The sequence below is a fragment of the Olea europaea genome, chromosome 12 (genome assembly GCF_002742605.1).
Source record: "Olea europaea var. sylvestris chromosome 12, O_europaea_v1, whole genome shotgun sequence".
Lineage (NCBI taxonomy): Eukaryota > Viridiplantae > Streptophyta > Magnoliopsida > Lamiales > Oleaceae > Olea > Olea europaea.
Window position 1 is genome coordinate 23,228,986 of NC_036248.1, and position 7,785 is coordinate 23,236,770.

Genomic DNA, 7,785 nt, shown 5'->3' on the forward strand with positions numbered 1-7,785 from the left:
TGACTAGACAAGACGTATAGACAATGCCACCCATCACAACCCAAACTGCTCCTAGACCATCTCATGCTTCAGCACCAACCACTTTCCTGACTATACCAATCGTTGAACAGTTTCATCGATACCGTCCTCCTAGCCTCAGCTGTTGCAATGACCCTTTGGCAAAGGAATGACTTCTCACAACTGAGAAGATCGTTTGGCACATATCTTGTCCAAAAAATTAGAAGGTGCTATGTGCTGAATTCATGCTGCTCGGAGCAGCTGGCTATTGGTGGGAATTCGCACCACGTATATGGATAGAGGAAGAGCAACACAATATGACATGGAACCAATTCAAGACGGTGTTGACTAAGAAATATTTTTTGCAAGCCCTTTGTGACCATAAGGAGACAGTTTTTACAACTAATATAGGGAGAAAGAGACATCATTGATTATGAGAGGAAGTTTGAGGAATTATCTCGTTATGCCCCACATTTTGTGAATACGGACCTCATGAAAGCAAAACGCTTTGAGAAGGGATTGCACCTCGAGATCAGGAAGATAGTGAGTTTGCATGAACTCACCACTTAACGAGAAGTTGTGAAGAAGGCCCAAACTATATCATTCTTAAGTTATAAACTTCAAAACCAAGGATTGTAGAATGATATTGGAAAAAGGAAGTGGCACGATCACGGTAAGGATAAGAGCTCCAGGCACTTTAAGAAATAAAATCATAGGACTACTAGTGGACAATTAGACAATCTTTTTCCTCTGTACCCCAAGTACAAGAAATCTCATAAGGATGAATGTTTGTTTGGCAAGAATGTCTATTACAAGTGTGGCCAGTCAGGTCACTATGCTCCAGAATGTCGAGCAACACCAGTTAAGGATGCTGAATATGTGAAGAAAGGGAAAGCAAGAATTTTTGCCATGACATATGATGAGGCGTCCTAGGATCCAGACGTAATTAAAGGTATTTTATCTGTTTATGGCATTCTTGTTTACGTTTTTATTGATTTTGGAGCGGCACATTAGTTTATATCTGCGACATGAATAGCCAAGATCAATGTTTCATGTGAGAAAACTAGTAGTACACTAGAAGCTAGTATGCCGTCGGGAGGAGTCATTGATACCAGCAAGATTACTATGGCAGTACAAATAGATTTTGATGGGCTAATCTTTGAGGCCAATTTACATGTTATAGAATTAAAAGATTTTGACATTATTTTGGGTATGGATTGGTTATGTAGCAATAGAGCTAAAATTGTATGTTTTGAGAAGGAGGTGATCTTCAAAAGACCTAGAGAAGAAGAGTTTAGATTTTATGATTCGAAGATTAAGGCATTCATCTATCTTATATCGACTATGCAAGTGAAAAGGTTATTAAGGATGATATCTTGTAAGTCTTGTTGGCATACCATAAGAGGATTTAACATTAGATAAAGTGTGTGTTGGGCGAGAATACACTGACGTATGTCCTAATGACCTACTGGGTGCCCTAATTGATAAACAAGTGGAGTTTACAATAGATTTGATACATGGAGCTGCATCAGTGTCTAAGGTTCCATACCATATGGCACTAAAAGAACTGCATGAGTTCAAAATGCAGTTGGGAGAACTTCTAAATAAAGGTTTTATCAGATAAAGCGTGTCTCTATAGGGAGCTCTAGTACTTTTTGTGAAAAAGAAAGATAGAACCATGAGAATGTGTATTGACTATCGAGAGTTGAACAAGCTGACTGTCATGAATAAGTATTCTCTCCCAAAAATTGAGAATTTATTTAATCAATTGAGTGGTACAACTGTATTTTCAAAGATTAATTTGAGGTCAGGCTATCATGAACTAAATATCAAGCTGAGTAATATGCCTAACACAACATTTTAGAAATCTTTATGGACATTACGAGTTTATAGTTATGCCATTTGGACTTACTAATATCCCTGCCATATTTATGGATCTGATGAATAGGGTATTCTATTAGTACCTGGACAATTTCATTATTGTGTTTATTAATGACATATTGGTGTACTCAAGAGATTCTTAGTAGTATGAAAACCATTTGAGGACAATTTTAGGAACTTTATGCAAAGAAAAATTGTATGCTAAATTCAAGAAGTACGAATCTTGGCCAGATCGAATATGATTTTTGGGACATATTGTGATAGCCAAGGGTATAAAAGTATACCTGAGCAAGGTTGAACTTGTTACTAACTGGCGAAGACCTGCGCATGTTGGAGACGTGAGGAGCTTCCTAGGTTTGGCTGGATACTATCGACGATTTATAGAAAGCTTCTCTAAGATAGCGAGTCCCTTGACACAACTAACTTGAAAGGGTGTGGAGTTTGTATGGACTGAAATGTGTGAACAGGGCTTCCAAGAAGGAAATAAATATGAGACAACGACGATGGTTAGAGTTAGTAAAAAATTATGATTGTTTCATCCATTACCATCAAGGTAAAGCTAATGTAGTGGCAGATGCTCCGAGTAGGAAGAACCTGGTTTTTTATCAGCACTATGTATACAGCAGATCAGTTAATTAAAGACTTTGAAAATTTGATAATAGAAGTGCTAACACTACCAGGTCGAACGCCAAGTTAACGAGTTTGGTTCTAAAATCGACCCTCATATACAGGATTATAGTAGCTCAAAAAGATGGCCCTTTTTTGAAAAAGATAAGGGTCGATGTTGGAAATGAGAAAATGAAGGGATTTGAGATAAGCAGTGATAAGGCACTTATGTTTAAAGGTCGACTGTGTGTACCTAAAGATGAAGAACTAAGAAATGAGATCATGGCTGAGGCTTGTGAAATAACACCTGTAACGTTCAGTCGTTGGACGTGCAAAGTGATTTGACTTATGAAGAAACACGTGTAACGGTTTTAGAGAGGAAGATACACAATTTGAGAAATTGAGAAATGCCTTTAGTCAAAGTCTAAGGGGGTAGACATGGGGAAAGACGAGACTATACGGGAGAGAAAAACAGAGGTTTTAGCCAAGTACCCAGACCTCCTAATCAAGTAAATTAAATTTTGAGGATGAAATTATTTTAAGGAGAGAGGATTGTAGCAACCAAAAATAAATTTTCATCTATTTCATCTTGACATGTTTTGTTAATTTGAGATACTGAGGGACTAATTTAACATAAATCTTGTGTCGAAATTTTAGCTTTCGGTCAAATAATCAAGTATTCATCTAATGAGAAATTTTATATCGATATTGGACTTGTTTCGAAGCTCATATTAAATGGCGAATTTTGTGTTCGAGAAAAAGTTATTTCAGATAAGTAGGCCTATGATATTGATGTTCAAAGAAACCACGTGCTAATTAAAGTCAATTAAGGATTTAATTGATATTTTTGGCAGCCACGTGAGTTGAATAATTTGAAATTGACCTTTTTCGTTTTGGATTAGAATGAAATATTTTAGAATTTTTTTTAATTGATTTTCATTTGAATAATTTATCAGCAATTCACATATAGATTTCAAGATTGACTAGGAAATCATTTTTTTGCTTAAAATCCATTTTTATCTCATCCTTGAGAGTTACGTGGCTGAAGACTTATAATTACTCATTAAGTCCAATTGATGATAGATAACAAGTTATTCTAGATACATAACATACATAGCACAAATTGAATACATAACATATGCATACGAAAGCCACGCAAAGAAATATAGAAAAGCAGAAAATACTTTCACGTTTGAGATTCGAAAGGAATATCGATCGACGTACTCACTACTGTATTATTGTAAGTTGAGGTAGGATCCCTATGCAAAGCTATTGTTAGATGAATTTAATCTTCATTTAAGTATGTTATTCGTTATATTTGCTCATGAAGTATGTGAAGTGCATTTAGAGTTTCTCTTAAATTTTGATGAAAGACACACACACACACACACACACATAGATATATACTAAAAGTTCTGGTGAGCCTCTACGACCATCAATTTAAACATACATATGTATACATGTTAAACTGATGACGATTGTAGAGGCTCACTAGAACTTTAAGTATATATGTTAAAAACTGATGGTTGTAGAGGCTCATCAGAACCTTAAGTAGATCGTTTGATCATTGATTTGCTTACTTATGAAGGCAACATATAAGGATGAATGATTAAATACATGATTGTTATGTTCATATAGCATGTGTAGCATATTGAGTATTTCTTTAAGATGCTCACTCATATTTAACCTTTTTAGAGTAATTGGAGATCAAGAGGTGGTTTGGCATGAATGGCATGTCTTATTTTCAGAGAAATTTATTTCTTGTGTTTTAGATCACTTAATGTTTAATAATCATTGAGGAGTCCCAAAGTTACAGTTTAAATTCATGTTTTAAGACGAAAAATCTCAATCTGTGAACCAGTATTTTTTTTGGTAAATTTCCAGAATTTTGCTACTGTTTTAAAATTGAATTATGGTAGGCACATTTAGAATTTTAGAGTGTTTTTTATTGGAAAATGATCCCTTCTGAGTTATCTATCGTATGCAACTGAAAATAGGTCAATCGAAGTCCCATAGAACTTACTATAACAATTTTAGCAAACTGTTACAGTTTAATCCGGGAAGCACGGACAGCTTGTTCAAGAATAAATTTCTATCTTCAAACCTGGTCGTCGAATCCCAATTATTTTATATCTTGTACTTATATGAGTTTTATACCTTCCTGTAAAATTTCATGTGTTTTCGTCAATTTTTGCTAGGTCAAATAATTTTTGCAAACTCAATGCGCAATGGTAGAAGGCTATTTCAGCTGGCTTTATTTATTTATTTATTTAAAAACACGTTCCAAGTTTATTTCGTTCCATACTTTTTCTTAATTTTATGTCTAAAAAAATGTTATGATTACGAAGTTTGATTAAATAAATCCTATTTTTAAAACTTTCTTTCATTTCATATTTTGGAGATTAAAGTTAGAGAACTCATACTTTGTAATGCATTGGGTTATTAGAATTTTGAGGTGTTACACGAGCGGCAAAAACATAAACTTTGTCGCTTGCCTGTCACTGAGCTTTCACTCGAACAACGGTGTTATGTGTGAAACTCTAGTTCGCTTTTTTCAGGAGTTTCATCTGGCTCATACTATCTAATTACCTCCTACTATAAATACCCAAACCCTAACACATTTTTTTGGTATGGTTGTTCATTATATTTATCCTTCATAACATCATTCAAAGATTCAAAAATACAATCAAGCATTAGATTAGTCCTCTGATTCTTGAGTTTATTCAACCACCACTTTGGGAAAAACATCAAATTCACGTAATTCAAAACACATACTACACACTTATAGGAATGTACCTTCTCAATAGCTTTCAAAGATTGCAAAAGATTGAGGAATATTAGATTATAAGCACAGGAAGAGAACAAGAACTGGCTGTTCCTGGCGATCCACAGGAGATAGACAATTCTACAAAATCGGGAGCAGGTGTGAGTGAAGCACATTCCATCAGGTCTTGGAGATTGCAAGAATTACATTAGCGACTCTAGTAAAATTTTCTAAACTGAATCGTACTATAAGTTCATCATTGTCGATAGTAAAGATTATTGGCTTGGTCCTGAAATTTTTACCCAGTTGGGTTTTCACTGTCAATATTATTGGTGTTCTTTATTACTTTCATATTTATTGTTTGTGGCATCCAAACCATATGACAAATTGAACTGTTTGATTAACCATCTAGAAATAATTAAAAAGTGACTTGATACTTTTAATTGCATAATTCAGTAAGTAAGGTCAAACTTAATCAATAATCAGAGCCAAAATTTGATTCTTGACCTTAGATTTCTAGATGAGTAATTCATTATCTGTCTCGCCATATTTTGATGGTAGCAATTATGCCCACTAAAGAGTTAGAATGAGAGCTTTTTTAAAATCTATGGATCATTTGGTTGAGTGGTGTTAATAGTTGGGCTACCCCTAATTTTATGGTTGATAATGTAGTAATCTTCACTCCCATTGCAAATTGGACTAAAACAAATCTAGATGAATATAATTGGAATAGCAAAGCTTTGTATGCGTTGTTTATGGATGTGTATCCTAAAGAATTTAGACAATTGTCCATATATGAGGCAGCTAAATAAGTTTGGGATATTTTACAAACCACATATGAGAGAACTTAAGCTATTAAAAATTCTAAATTGCAGATACTAACTACTAGATTTGAAGAGATTAGGATGAAAGAGGATGAAACCTTTGATAAATTCTATGGAAGCTTAAATGACATAGTTAATTTCAGCTTCAACTTAGGTGGGAGAATATCGAAGCCTCAGATAGTCAGAAAAATTCTTAAATTCTTACTTGAGCAATTTAGCCTAAAATCATGGCAATTTATGAGAGTAAAGATATAGACTCTATTAAGGTGGAAGAGCTGGTTGGAGCTCTCTAAACTTGTGAACTGACATTAGCTAAACCCGCAATCTAGTCTTTGGCCTGAAATATTGTGAGGAATAGTCACAGAGAGTCTTTAGATTTAGATTCTCCTAATGAAGAGGAGTTAGCCTATTTTGCTAAAAAAAAAAATTGAAAAACGTTTAGAAATAAAAAGAATTCTCAAGAGAAGTATAGAAGTGGCCCTAGTGAGTCTAGAAAGAGTTCTAATTCTATGAGATGTCATAATTGTCGAGGTTTTGGCCATATTTGGAGTGAATGCCCAATAGTAGGAGAAATAAGGATAGTGCTATGAATGTTACTCTCATTGATGAAGAGTCTAACTTGGATAATCAGAGTGAGAAATCCACACGTGAGGAAAATGGGAAATATATTGCCTTCACTGCCAGGATTGTGAATGGATTTGATAAGGTGAGCAACAAGGCTAAGGACATAGATAATGATGAAGAATCTGAGAAAGATTCTGATAGTAAGGGGGATATTTATGAGGCTTATGATAGAATCTATGAGGAGAGCATTAAGATTCTAACTACGAATAAATTTTTAGGTGTGAAGGTCAAGGAACTCATGTTGGAGGACGGGAAATTGTTAGCTTGCCTTCAGAAATCTACCTCAACCTTGAGTGAGTTGAAATCCATGAATGATTCTTTAGATACTTAGATTAAGAATCTCATAAGTGAGCTTGAGAAGAACTCTAGGAGAGCTAGTGAGCTAACCATTGAAAATGACGCTTTAGAAATCTAGGTTAAGAATCTTCTGAATGAACTAGAGTTTTCCAAATCTTAACTTCTCACCTTTTCTAGTGGTTCTATGAAGCTAAATAACATTTTAGGAATGGGCAAGCTTGCTGGTAATAAGGGAGGTCTAGGATATAAGAAAAAAGATCATAATGTTGCTGGTACGTCCAAGACACGTTTGTCCCTACTACCAACTAGCCTAAACATATGCCTAACCCTGAACCTAAGAATACGAAATTTGTAGGACAAATGCCTACTAGACAGCGTAGAACCTGCCAACCTAGGAATAAAAATCAATGATCACATAACTTTGGTCCTAGATTTATCCCTACATGTTTTCATTATGTGGAGTTAGGGAACATAAAACCTAGGTGCCATAAATTCCTAAACTTAAATAGAAACATGAATTTCAATGGAAACAAGAATTAGGAGTTTGTTGGTCAGATGGAATTCCTTACTAATCAGGTGAGTTGATTGATCAAGTTAATGACACAGATGACTGGGAATATTCCTATCACTAGGTAGGTTTGGGTGAAGAAAAGTGATCTACAATCATGGTGCTTTTAAAGGTAAGAGTGTCTATATACATAACAGATTATGTATTTTTGGTGCATGCTTGTACTTAATCATTGTGAGTCATTGATGCATGTGTGTGTGTGTGTGTTTATATATATATATATA